The sequence below is a fragment of the Oratosquilla oratoria genome, chromosome 17 (assembly GCF_046742065.1).
Source record: "Oratosquilla oratoria isolate Oo_2021 chromosome 17, ASM4674206v1, whole genome shotgun sequence".
Classification (NCBI taxonomy): Eukaryota; Metazoa; Arthropoda; class Malacostraca; order Stomatopoda; family Squillidae; genus Oratosquilla; species Oratosquilla oratoria.
In genome coordinates this window covers 61,482,675-61,498,422 of record NC_134793.1, presented here as the reverse complement: position 1 = coordinate 61,498,422, position 15,748 = coordinate 61,482,675, and positions in this window count along the sequence as shown.

Here is a 15,748-nt window from a genome sequence, read left to right as displayed (position 1 = left end):
TTAACAAGATCAGATGTTACTATAATTGTTAACTATAATATGTACTAATAATGAATTTAGTATATACTAATAATAATAAGTTTAGAGGGTACTAATAACGTTAATATGAACTAATAATGACAAGTTTAGAATATACAAATTAAGAAAATTCAGATAATGAAAAAAATAGAATATACTAATACTGACAAGTTTAGAATATAACAATAAAAACAAGATTAGAAGGTATTTTTAAAGATAACATTAATGCGTACTAATAATGAGAATTTTAGAATATACTATTATTGAAGAGTGTGAAAATACAATTGATATCTTTATTGTGTACAAATGACAAATGACAAATGACAAATGACAAATATCGAATATACTTATAACGACAGGTTGGAAAGAAATTTTTAATGATAACTTAAATGTGTACTAATAAAAACAAATTTAGAATGTATTTTAGTAGTGACAATTTTTTAACGATAATGATAACTTTAATGTGTAATAATATTGACGTGTAGAATATACTAATAATTAAAAGTTAAAAATGTACTGGTATTGGCTAGTGTAGAAGGTACTATTAATGACTTTAATTTTCATTAAAGATAAGTTTAGAACACACTAATAATGCCAAGTTTAGAAAATACTAATATAAACAGGATTAGTAGGTACTATTAATGATAGATTTAATGTGTACTAATAATGTCAAACTTGGAATATAGTAAGAAGTAAGAAAAGATTACTAATAATGACTAGTTTTGAATATACTAATAACGACATCTTTAGAATGCTAGTTTAAACTATAATAATAAAGACAACATACTAATATTACCAAGTTTAGAATAATGATATATTTAATATAATCTATTAATGGCAAGTTTAGAACATACTAATAATGACAAGTTTAGAATATTCCATTGTAGACATGTTTAGAATACACTTATAATGAGAAATTTGGAAAGTACTATTAATGATAACTTTAATGTGTACTAATAATGAAAAGTATAGAACATTCTAATGATGACAAGTTTAATGATGACAATTTTTATGATATCTTTGATGTGTACTAAAAAATGAGAAGTTTAGAATATTCCGATAATGATGCTAAAAATTACAAATTTAAAGGGTACTGTTAGTGATAAGTATCGAAGGTACTATTAATGACTTTAATTTTTACTATTGATAAGTTTAGAACATAATAATGTCAAGTTTAGAATTTTTTGAATATACTAGTTTAAACGATAATAATAATAAGGTATTGTCCTTGTCATTATTATTATCGTTTAAACGATAATAACAAGGTATTGTCCTGGTCATTACTATTATCGTTTAAACTAGTATATTCTAAAAATTAACTTTAAATTTTTTAAATTAACTTTAAGATATTCTAATATTGCCAAGTTTAGAATATAATAATAATAATAACTTTAGATCGTTCTATTAATGATAAGATTGATATGAAGTATTAATGACAACCAATGAAGACAATATACAGAAGTTTAGAAAGTACTATTAATGATAACTAATGTACTAATAATGAAAAATATAAAACATTCTAATGATGAGTACTTACAATGACAAGTTTACAACATTCTAATAATGACAGGTTTAGAAGATACTACAAAAATAACTAATAATGACGAGTTTAGAATATACTATTTATTACAAGATTAAAGGGTAATGGTAAGTTTAGAAGGTACTATCAATTACTTTATTTTTTACTAATGATAAGTTTAGAACATACTTATAATGTCAAGTTTTAATGCTAAATTTAATGTGTACTAATAATGGCAAATTTAGAATATACTACTAATAATAATTAGGATATACTATTAATGATAAGTTTACTAATAATATCGAGTTTTGAATATACTAATAATGATATGTTCAGAATATACTAGTTTGAATTATAATACTAATGACAAGGTTAGAATAATGACAACTTTAACATATACTAAAATTGCCAGACTTAGAATATACTAATGATAACGTCCTATTAATGATAAATTTAATATGAACTATTAATGACAAGTTTAGAACATACTAATAATGACAAGTTGAAGACACATTTAGAATATACCAATATTGACATGTTTAGAATATACGTATAATGATAAGTCTAGAAACTACTATTAATGATAACTTTAATGTGTACTAATAATGAAAAGTATAGAACACTAATGGTGACAGGTACTATTAATGATATCTTATAATGACAAGTTTAGAACATTCTAATAATGACAGATTTAGAAGATACTATTTAGAATACTATTTAGAATAATTATTAGAATATACTAATAATAACATGTTTAGAATATACTAATGATGACAAGTTTAGAAGGTAATATTTATGATAACTTAAATGTTTACTAATAATAAATTTAGAATATACTGATAATAAGAGGTGCGCGATAAATGATAAATTTCATTTGCAGAAATAATGACAAATTTAGAATGTGGTAATAATCTGTAATTTTGATCATTTTATTGTGTTGTAATAATGTCAAGATTAGAATATAGTAACAATAACTTTAATGTATATTGATACTAACAAGATTCTCTTAGGAATATCTTTAACATGTACTATTAAAGAAAGTTTAGAATATACTAATAATGACAAGTTTAATGTGTCATAATGTCATGTTTAAAAGGTACAATTAAATGAAACTTTAATGTGTACTAATAATGAAAAGTTTTTGAATAATAACTACTAATTAATGTTTGAATTATACTAATAATGACAAGTTGAAAAGGAATTATCAATGATAACTTTAATATGTTCTAGTAATGACAAGTTTAGAATAAAAACTATTAAAGAAAGTTTAGAATATACTAATAATGGCAAGTCATAATGTCATTTAAAAGGTACAATTAATTGAAACTTTAATGTGTACTAATAATGAAAAGTTTTTGAATAATGACTAATAATAACAAGTTTAGAATACACTAATAATGATTACTAATTAATGTTTGAATTATACTAATAATGACAAGTTGAAAAGGAATTATCAATGATAACTGTAATATGTTCTTGTAATGACAAGTTTAGAATATACGATTAATGACACTTTTAGGTACTTCTAATAAAAACTTTAATGTGTACTAATAATGACAAATTAAGATTATGGTATTAATGATAAATTTAACGAGTGCAAGTTTAGGATATACCAATAACGACAAAATCAGATTATCTTAATAATAACTTAAATATGTACAAAGAATGACAACTTTAGAATATACAAGGTTATACAAGTTTGGAGGCTATTATATTAATGTGTACTAACTATAAAAGTTGAGAATATACTGTTATGGGTATGTTTATAACATACTAATATTACATGATACTCTTAATAATAACTAATACTAATAATGATGATTATAGAACATGCTAATAATGATCATATTAAAGATACTATTAATGAGAACTTTAAAGTGTACTATTAATGACAAGTTTAGAATATACTAATAATGAAATTTTAGAATATTCTATTAATGATAACTTTAAAGTGTACCAATAGTGGCAACCTTAGAATATGAAAGTACATATTGAGAAAGTACTATTAATGATAACTCTAATATGTACTCATAATCACGTTTAGAATATACTAATAACGACAAGTTTAGAAGGCACTATTAATGATAACTTTAATATGTACTAATGATGGCAATTGTAGAGGATACTGATAATAACAAATATAAGAAAATATTATTAAAGTTGAAAATATACTATTATGGGTAAGTTCATAATATACTAATAATGACAAGTTTAGAAAGTACTATTAATGGTAAGTTGAATAAATAGTAATAATGATACGTTAAGAATTTACTTATAATAATAAGTTGAGAACATACTAATAATGACAAGTTTACAATACAAATAATGATCAGATTAAAGTTACTATTAATGATATCTTTAATGTGTACTATTATTGACAATTTCATAATATACTAATAATGAAATTTTAGGACATTCTACTAATGATAACTTTAAAGTGTACCAATAGCTTAGAATATGCAAGATAATTACATGTTTAGAAAGCACTATTAGTGATCATTCTAATATGTACTCATGTTTACATAACTTGTACTAATAAAAAGGTACTATTAATGATAACTTCAATGGCAATTGCAGAGGATATTCTTAGTATATTCTAAACTTGTTACTATCAGTGCATATTAAAGTTATCATTAAAAGTATATTCTATACATGCCATTACTAGTATTTTGTAAATTTTTCACTATTGGTACTCATTAAAGTAATTATCAGTACATACTAAATATTTAATAATAGTACCTGCTAAACGTTATCTGTTTTCTTTCTAAATTTCCCATTTTATTATAAATTAAATTATACTTTGTCATATTCTAAACTTTTCATTATCATTTCGCATAGATTTTATCTTTAATAGTGCTTTCCAAACTTGTCATTATTAGTATATTCTAAACTTCTCATTAATAGTATATACTAAACTTATCACTATTAATAGACATTAAAGTTATCCTTAATAGTACCTTCTAAACTTGGCATTATTAGTATATTCCAAGCTTGTCTTTATTAGTACAAGTTAACGTTATCAATTATAGTACCTTCTAAACTTACCCTTATTAGTATATAGTGCTTTGTTTATATTAGTACACATTAAAGTTATCATTAATAGTACCTTCTAAAAGTTGTCATTAAGGTACAGTCTGAACTTATCTTTACTTGTATATTACAAAAATGCTATTTTTAATGTATTCTAAACTTGTCATTATTACCACATTAGCACATATTAGCACCTTCTAAAATCGCCATTATTATTATATTAAACTTGTCATTATCAGTATATTCTAAATTTATCTTCTAAAGTTTTCTTCTAAACATGCCATTTTTTTTACATTTTTACTGTACCTTTCAAATTTGTGATTATTAGCTGTATTGACAGTATTAGTATAATCTTGACAGTATTAGTACACATTAATAGTAGTTTCTTAACTTTTCATTAGTATATTCTAAACTTGTCGTCATTTGCCATTTGCCATATAAGTTATCATTAATAGTACCTTCTAAACATCTCATTTTTAGTATAATTTAAACTTCTCATTATTGGTGTTTTCTAAATTTGTCAATATTGGATTTTATTAAAGTTTACAGTAATAGAACTTTCTAAACTTCTCATTTTTAGTACACATTAAAGTTATTAATAGTACCTTTGTAACTACACATTAGAGTTATCATAAATATTATCTTTCTAAATTTGTCATTTTAGTACACATTCAATTTGTTATCAATAGTACCCTCTACACTTGTCAAATTTTTTATATTATAAACTTGTTATTATTAACAAATATCTAAGTTATCATTAAAAGCTTCTCTTTAACGTGTACTAAACACGTTAAAGATATCATTAACAATACTTTCTAAAGTTGTCATTGTTCGTATATTCGAAAAATATCAGTAGTAGTAAATACTAACATATCTTCTTTATTATTCTAAACTTGTCATTATTAGTACACATTAAAGCTACCATTATTAGGACCATTATTAGTATATTCTAAACTTGGCAATACTAATATATTCCAAAGTTTATAATTATTGAAAACTTGTCATTATTAGTATATTCTAAAATTGTGAGTACATGTTCATGTTCAAGTTACCATTATTACTAGCTTCTTAATATGACATTGTTAGCATTTTTTCAAAACTAATCATTATTAGTACGTATTATAGTTATCACTAATAGCAGCTTCCAATTATGTTATTATTAGTATTTACTAAACTTTACATCATCAATATAATTAAAACGTGTCATTATTGCTACACATTATCATTAATACCTTTTAAACTTGTAAATATGTGATTATGTGTACATAATACATGTGTTATAATAACGTGAATAATAACATATAACATGTGAATATGTGTACATATTCAAGTTATCATTAATAGTGCCTTTAAACTTGTAATTATTAGTATATACCAAACATTAATTATCAGAAGACATTAAATTTTTTATTTATAATACATTCTAAGTTTGTCATTATTAGTACGTTCTAAACTTGTCATTTATTAGTACAAATTATAGTTATCATATATAGAACCTTCTAAAGTTGTCATTTTTAGTAATTTCTATACTTTCCATTCTCAATTTATTCTAAACTTTTCCACATTAAAGTTATCATGAATCTTCTAAGGTTATCATTAGTATACTCTAATTATGTCATTATTCTAAACTTGTGATTCTTAGTATATTCTAAGCTCGTTATTATTGGTACATACTAAATTATTTATTGATAATACCTTCTAAATTTGTTAGTATAAGCTCGTTATTATTGGTACATACTAATTTTTTTATTGATAATACTTGTCATTGTATATTCTAAACCTGACATTATTAGCATATTCTAAATTCGTCATTATTGGTATATTCAACACTTGTCATTATTAGTAAACATTAAAGCTTGTCAATTGTATATTCTAAACCCTCATTATTAGTACACATTAGTTATCACTAACAATACTTTCTTAAGTTGTCATTGTTCGTAAATTCGAAATACTAAACATATCTTCTTTGGTATTCTAAACTTTATTAGTATACATTGAAGTTATCATTACTAGGACCTTGTATCCTTACCATTATTAGTATATCCTACACTTGGTAATGATAATATATTTCGAGTTTATCATTATCCTAAACTTGTCATTATCACAATATTCTAAACTTTTGAATATAAGTACATATTAAAGTTATCATTAGTAGTGTCTTCTAAACATGTCATTGTTATATTCAAAATTAATGAAAGATTTAATTCATGATAACATGGGAAATTATATAAAAAAAAATATTTAATGTGTGCTAATAATTACTTTAATGAGTACTAATAGTGAAAAAAATACAAAAAACTAGTAATGACATGTTTAGAATATACTTTTAATGATACCTTTAATATGCACTGATAGTAACAAGTTTAGAATATACAAAGAATAACATATTCAGTCGGAACTATTGATGATAACTTTAATATCAAAAGTTTTGAATATATTAATAATGAATATTGTCGATAGGACTATTAATGATATACACAACAGTAATCAATAATCAAAATTTTAGAAAATTGTATTTATAATAACTTTAATGTTTTAATAATGACAATTTTAGAGGGTTTTATTAAATATCTTTGATATGTACTAATATTGAATAATTTAATATGTATTAACAATGAAAAGTTTAGAATATACTAACAATGACAGCCATAGAATATCAGCATAATGTATATTAATAGGGACAAGTTCATGATATTCTAATTATGACAAGTTTAGAAGGTATTATTAATGATAACTTTAACGTGTACTAGTAATAACAAGTTTAGAATATACTAATAATGACAAGTTTAGAAGGTACTATTGCATGATAACTTTAATGCGCACTAATAATGAGAAGTTTAGAATATACTAATAATGACAAGTTTGGAAAGCACTATTAAAGATCAAATCTATGTGAAATGATAATGAAAAGTTTAGAATATGACAAGTTTACATGTTAATGAAAAATTTAATATATAACAACATGGGATATTTATAAAAAAAAACGTATAGCGTTTAGCAGGTACTATTAGTAAAATCATTAATGTGTACTAATAATTACTTTAATGAGTACTAATAGTGAAAAAATACAAAATACTAGTAACAACATGTTTAGAATATAATTTTAATGATAACTTTAATATGCACTAATAGTAACAAGTTTAAAATATACTAAGAATAACATGTTCAGTCGGAACTATTGATATCAGAACTTTAATATAAGAAGTTTAGAATATATTAATGATGAAAATTTTCGATAGTGTACTAATAATCAAAATTTTAGAAAACTATATTTATAATAACTTTAATATATTTATAATAACTTTAATGGCAATTTTAGAAGGTTCTATTAAATATTTTTGATATCTACTAATATTGAAAATTTTGATTTGTACTAATAATGAAAAGTTTAGAATATACTAACAATGACAACCGTAGAATATCATTATAATGTGTATTAATAGGGACAAATTTATAATATTCTAATTGTGACAAGTTTAGTAGGTATCATTAATGATAACTTTAATGTGTACTAGTAATAACAAGTTTAGAATGTATTAATAATGACAAGTTTAGAAGGTACTATTGCATGATAAATAGAATATGCTAGTAATGGCAATTTTGTAATATACAAATAATATCAAGTTATCATTAATAATAGCTTTAATGTTACAAGTTTACAATATTCTTATGATGCAAGGCACAGTTAATGATAACTTTTATGTTTACTAATAATTGAATGAATAGAATGTACCAACAATGACTTTACTAATATTGGCAAGTTTGTAATATACTACTAGTGACTAGTTTAAAAGATAATGCATTTAACTTTGACAAGTTTAGAAGGTATTATTAATGATATCTTTAATGTGTACTAATAATCAGAAATTTACAATATACTAATAAAAAGAAGTTTAGAATATACTAACAATGACAACCATAGAATATCATTATAATGTGTATTAATAGGGACAATTTTATAATATTCTAATTGTGACAAGTTTAGTAGGTATTATTAATGATAACTTTAATGTGTACTAGTAATAACAAGTTTAGAATATATTAATAATGACAAGTTTAGAAGGTACTATTGCATGATAACTTTAATGTGCACTAATAATGACAAATCTAGAATATGCTAGTAATGGCAATTTTGTAATATACAAATAATATCAAGTTATCATTAATAATAGCTTTAATGTTACAAGTTTACAATATACTTATGATGCAAGGCACAGTTAATGATAACTTTTATGTTTACTAATAATTGAATGAATAGAATGTACCAACAATGACTTTACTAATAATGGCAAGTTTGTAATATACTAATAGTGACTAGTTTAAAAGACATATCAATAATGCATTTAAATTTGACAAGTTTAGAAGGTATTATTAATGATAACTTTAATGTGTACTAATAATCAGAAATTTACAATATACTAATAAAAAGAAGTTTAAAGGTACAGGTATGTGTACTAATAATGGAAAGATTAGAATATACCAATAATTACAAGTTTAAAGGGTACTGTTCAAGATAACTTTAATTTGTACTAATAATAAGCAAGTTCGTGATATATTAATAAAGACAAGTTTAGAATGCACTCTAATAAATTTAATGTGTACTAATAATAAAAAGTTTAGAATGTGGTAATGATAGGCACTATCATTACACTTTTACATTACACTTTAGAAGTGACAAGTTTAGAATATAGTAATAATGAGAAGTTTAGAAGATACTAACATTGACAAGCATAGAATGTACAAATAATGAAAAGTTCGGAAAATACCATCAATGATAACGTTAATGTTATACAAATAAATACAAAAACTACAAAATACGAATATACAAAAATATTAAAAATACATACAAAAATACAAAACAAATACAAATACAAATGTAAATACAAATTTATAAGCTATTAATAATAACTTTAATGTGTTCCGAAAATGAAAAGTTTAGAATATACCAATAATAAGTTTAGAATAAGCTAATAATGACAATTTTAGAATGCACTTTTAACGATATCTTTTATGTGTACTAGTAATGACAGGTTAATGGCACTATTAATAGTAGGTTTAAAGTGAACTAATAATGACTTATGTAGAGTATACTAATATTAAGTTTAGGATATACAAATAAAGTCCGGGTAGGTACTATTAATGATAACTTTAATGTGTACCAATAATGAGATGTTTAGAATACACTAAAAATGACAATTTTATAAGAAACTATTAATGATAACATTAAATTTTAGTAATAATAACAAGTTTAGAATATACTGGTAATGACAAGTTTAGAAAGTACTATTAATGATATAGTTTAGAATGAAAAATAATGACAAGTTTCGAAGAAACTAATATTGACATGTTTAAAATATAGCAATAATGATATCTTTAAAAGATCCTATTGAATGATATCTTTAATGTGTACTAATAATGGCACGTAATAATAAGAAGTTTAGAAGGTACTGTTAAGATTAGAATATACTAATAATAACAAGTTCAGATGTTACTATAATTGTTAACTATAATATGTACTAATAATGATAAGTTTAGAATTTAGAATATACCAATAATGATAAGTTTAAAAGGTACTAATAATGATAACGTTAATATGAACTAATAATAAGTTTAGAATATACAAAGAAAATTTAGAAGGTACTATAAATAGTAATAATGAAAAAAATAGAATATACTAATACTGACAAGTTTAGAATATAACAATAAAAACAAGATTAGAAGGCATTTTTAAAGATAAGATTAATGTGTACTAATAATGAGAATTTTAGAATATACTAATAATGAAGAGTGTGAAAATACAATTAATATCTTTAATGTGTACTAATAATGACAAATATAGAATACACTTATAACGACAGGTTGAAAAGGAGCTATTAATGATAACTTAAATGTGTACTAATAAAAACAAGTTTAGAATATATTTTAGTAGTGACAAGTTTTTAACGACAATGATAACTTGACAAGTTTAGAATATACTAATAATTGCAAGTTAAAAGGGTACTGTTAACGATTAGTGTAGAAGGTACTATTAATGACTAATTTTCACTGATAATAAGTTTAGAACACACTAATAATACCAGGTTTAGAAAATACTAATAAAACCAAGATTAGTATGTACTATTAATGATAGATTTAATGTGTACTAATGATGTCAAACTTGGAATTTAGTGATAATGAAAAGATTAAAAGGTACTATTAGTAATAAGTTTACTAATTATGACGAGTTTTGAATATACCAATAACGACATCTTTAGAATATAATAATGATAGATTTAATATGAACAATTTATTAATGACAAGTATAAACATACTAATAATGACAAGTTTAGAACATTCCAATGTAGACATGTTTAGAATATACGTATAGTTAGAAATTTGGAAAGTGCTATTAATGATAACTTTAATGTGTACTAATGATGAAAAGTATAGAACATTCTAATGATGACAAGATTTAAAGGTACTATTAATTATCTTTAAAGGTGACTTATAGTACTATTAATGAAAAAATAGAAATTGATAATAGTGATAAATTTAGAATGTTCTAGAAGGTATAATGATGATTTTAGAATGTGCTAATAATGATAACATTATAAATTAGTAACACTGATAACTTTAGAAGGTACTATCAAAAATAACATTAATAGGTACTAATAACGACTAGAAGGTACTAATAACGATCATTTCAAAATATTCTAATAATGATCAGATTCGAAGGCCTAATAGTAATAACTATAGAGGGTACTAATAATGGTAAGGTACTAATAATGATAACATTTGAATGGTACCTATAATGATTACTAAAATTTATAAAGTAGTAATAATGACTTTAGAAGTTACACATTATGATCAATTAAGAAGGCATATATCTCAATAACTTAAAACATGTTCATAATGGTGTTTACTAATGTATGTTCTTAATAATAACATTAGAATCTAATAATAATGACATTTATAGAAGACAACCAGAATATATCTTTAGAAGGTACTAATTACCAGAGTCTTGTAGGTTTGTAATTATAATAACTATTGAAGGTACGAATAATTATAACTTTCTAAAGTATTTATAGTAACTTGAAAAGTTAGGTATAATGATAATTTTTTAATGCACTATTAGTGTAAGAAAACACTAATACTTATAACTTTAAAAGTGACAAGAAGTACTATTGATGAAAAATTAAGAAACTTATAATAATGATAAATTTAAAGGTACTAGTAGAATAAGAAGGTGTTAATATTGATAACATTATAAAGTAGTAATAATGATAACCTTAGGTGCTATCAAAGATGACATTAATAGCTACTAATAATAACAAGAAGGTGCTAATGATTATAATTATACAATGATGATCAATTGAGAAGGTACACATTATAAAACTTAAAAAGGTTCTAATAATGATAACTTTTAATGGCATTCATAATATTGCTTTTGAATGTACTAATAACGAAAATTTTGAAAAATACTAAAAAGGTTCTAATGATTATAACTATACTAAGAATACTAAGAAGGTACTAATAATTATAATTATAAAATGATGATCAATTAAGAAGGTACACGCTATAAAATTTAAAAAGGCTCTAATAATGATAACTTTTAAAGACATTCATAAATTTGCTTATGAAGGTATTGATAACAAAATAAAAAAATATTATAAATGAACGATTTAGAAGGGTCTAGCTTATGAAGGTACTAATAAATATAACTTTAGAACATACTGAAAATGATTACTTAAGCTTATTCCTATAATGGTAACATTAAACGAGACTAAGATAAATTCGAAAATAACAATATGATAATGATAACTTTATAACAATGATAACATTAATAACTACTAAGAATAACTTGACATGGTACTAATAATTATCATTTTAGAATGTATTAATAATGATCAATTAAGAAGGTAAAACGGATCTGATAATAACATTAGAAGGTGCAAATAATAAGTCTAGAAGGTACTCTTTAGCGGGTATTCTAGAAGGTAATAAAATAGATTATCATAAGTAGTAATAATGATAACTTTAAAAGGTACTGAAAATGGTAAATCTGGATGGTTTTAATTATTATAATATTGGAAGGTACTAATAATGAAAAATTTGCAGGTACTAATAACAAAAAATTAGAAGCTACTTGTAATGAAAATTTTAGGAGGTAGTAATAATGACAAATAAAGTTGCACAAACAATAATAACAATAGTTACTAAACTACAAAATCTACAAGAGGAGATAACTTGGAAATCAAAATAATATCATCTATAAAAGTTTAGAATATAATGATAGCTATACAATACTCATAATGAGAACATTTGAAAGATACGTATAATGATTATATGATAAATTTACAAAGTACTAATAGTGACATTATAATTTTAAAATATATCAATAGTAATCAATTATGAAGCACACGCACACACACACACACACACACACACACACACACACACACACACACACACACACACAGACATACACACACACACACACACACACACACACACACACACACACACACACACACACACACACACACACACTCACACACACACACACACACACACACACACACACACACACACACACACACACACACACACACACACACACACACACACACACACTTCAACGAACGGACGGCATAGAAGACGTTCTGAAGAAAATTGAAGTTTCGTGGATCCCAAAGCAAAGAGAAGTGCCTATTGTATTTGCAGGGTGGGGGGAAAATTGCTCGTGGGGTAGTGGGAAAGTAGGGAAAGAGGAGAAGGGGAGGGCTTGCTGGGGAAATGGAAGGAAATGAGGAAGGAGTAGACTTGGCCCAGGCAGACAGGCGAAAGGTAAACAAAAGGCCCCCCGATCAGCTGAGCGACGATGAAATGTCTAATAAAAATGTAAAGATTAGAAGTATAGATAAGAGCAATACAGTAGCAAGTGATGAGAATATTTTCCAGGGATTTAAAGAGGGTGGGGAGGGACACAAACCCCCCCCCCCCACCCCCCACCCCCCCCCCCCCATCCCCGACTGACAAGACTAGAAGAGAAGGTCGATAAGATGATCGAGGACTTGGAGCGTAGGTTCGGTCATGTTAACAACATTCTACAAAGGGTTGAAAATTTGGAAGAACTAGAGAAGGCGAACAAAACCTTAACTGATGAAATAGAAAACCTGAAAAGACAGTTAAAAGAAGTAAAGGTGGAGAATGAGGAATTGAAGAGGAATAGTAAAGAAAACAGAGAGGGATGGAAGTCGATAAAAGAAAACAGTAAAGTTGCATTTACTGATATAATTAAACAGCAAATGAGAGAACAAACTGAAGACTCAGTTATTAAAGTGATGAGACAGAAGGAGAATATAGTAAGAGACTTAGCTGACAAAAAGAAATGTATAATTATATTAGGAATGGAAGAGAAACATAACCCAGATAGAACCTCAAGAACCAATGAGGAAAATGAAAAAGTAAGCAGTTTACTAAAATTAGTTCAGGAAGATGAACCAGAAATTATGAAGGAAATTGAGGAAAAATTCAGGCTCGGAAAGTATAGTACAGATAAGACCAGACCAATTAAGATTAAATTCAGGTCACAAACGACGACAGAGAATATCTTATCCAAAACAGGGAAACTAGCAACAAGTGAACAATATAAAAAGGTATGGATAAAAAGGGAAATGAATAAAGAGGAAAGAGAGGAAGAAAAGCAGAAAAGACTCGAAGCTAAGAAAAAAAACGAGAGCAGAACAGAGTCAGAGAAAGAGAGATTCTATTGGAGAGTAGTGAATATGAAACTAAGGCAGTTCGACATACAAGAGAAAAACAAAAGGGAAACAGAGAACACAATGGAAGTGACAGAAAACTAAGAGTGTCTTACACAAATGTAGATGGATTAATAACAGGATTGAATGAGCTGAATGATTATTTGAAAGAAAAAGAACCGGACATAATGGGAATTGTAGAAACAAAATTAAAAGGCCCACTACCACCCAACAGTGTAGGACATGATGCATATAATTATTGGATTGAAAACAGAGAGAAAAAGCAAGGGGGTGGAGTTATGTTCCTGACTAAGAAGGATATAAACGTGAAGGGTGTCATATATGGAAAGAATACAGTAGAGATGATTATGATAGAAGTGGAAGACAGAGATAAGAAGAGCAGAAAATTTGTGATAAATTATGTGCCCCCGAAAACAGCCTCATGGGAGGAGAGTGAACATAAAAGTATGTTAGAGGACACAAAGATAACATTAAATAAAATAATGGAAGATGGAGGAAGAATAGTTATAATGGGCGACTTTAATTGCAAAGAAATCTGCTGGGAAGAAATGACAGTAAAGGGTGGAGACGGCTCATGGGGAAACGCTCTACTTGAGATGATTACTGACCATACAATGACACAATGGATACAGGAGAACACCAGGTATAGAAATGAAGAAGAACCATCGAGACTAGACTTAATAATTACATCTGAACCTAGAATAGTGGACAAGATTGAATATAAAACACCAATAAGTAAAAGTGACCACATATTGATTGAACTGGAACTTAATGAAGAAAACTATAGGAAAAGAAATGAGCAATATAGAAAAGGAAGAATGATGTATGAAAAAACAAACTTTGATGAAATAAGAGAATTCTTTCAACAAGAAAACTGGGAAGAAATATACAAAGAAGAAACAACAGTGGAAGAGAAATGGAATATTTTGACAAAAATTTACAAAAAAAGGAGTGGAAAAGTATGTCCCAAGACAAAAACAAGAAAAAGAATATGTAAAATGCTGGTACAACAAAAGCTGTAGGGAGTTAAAAGACAAAAGAGACAAAGCCTGGACCAGATGGAAAAAAGACAGAAGACCTGAAAAATGGAAAATATATACCTGTTATAGAAATGAATATGTACAAACGTGCAGAGAGGAAAAGAGAAAATATGAAAAAGATGTCATAGAAAAGTGTAAAGATCAATCAAAACTATTCTACAGATTTGTAAACAATAAACTGAAAAACAAACAAGACTTGGAGAAATTAAGAAAAGAGGGAGTTGAATACACTGAGGAAATGGAAATGGCGGAAATTATGAACAAACATTTTAAATCAGTGTTTACAAGGGAGAACATACAACCTGAAGAGATTGAAAAGAAAGAGAAAGTCCCCCCTATGGAAGAAATAGAAGTAACAAAGAATGAAATATTTACACACT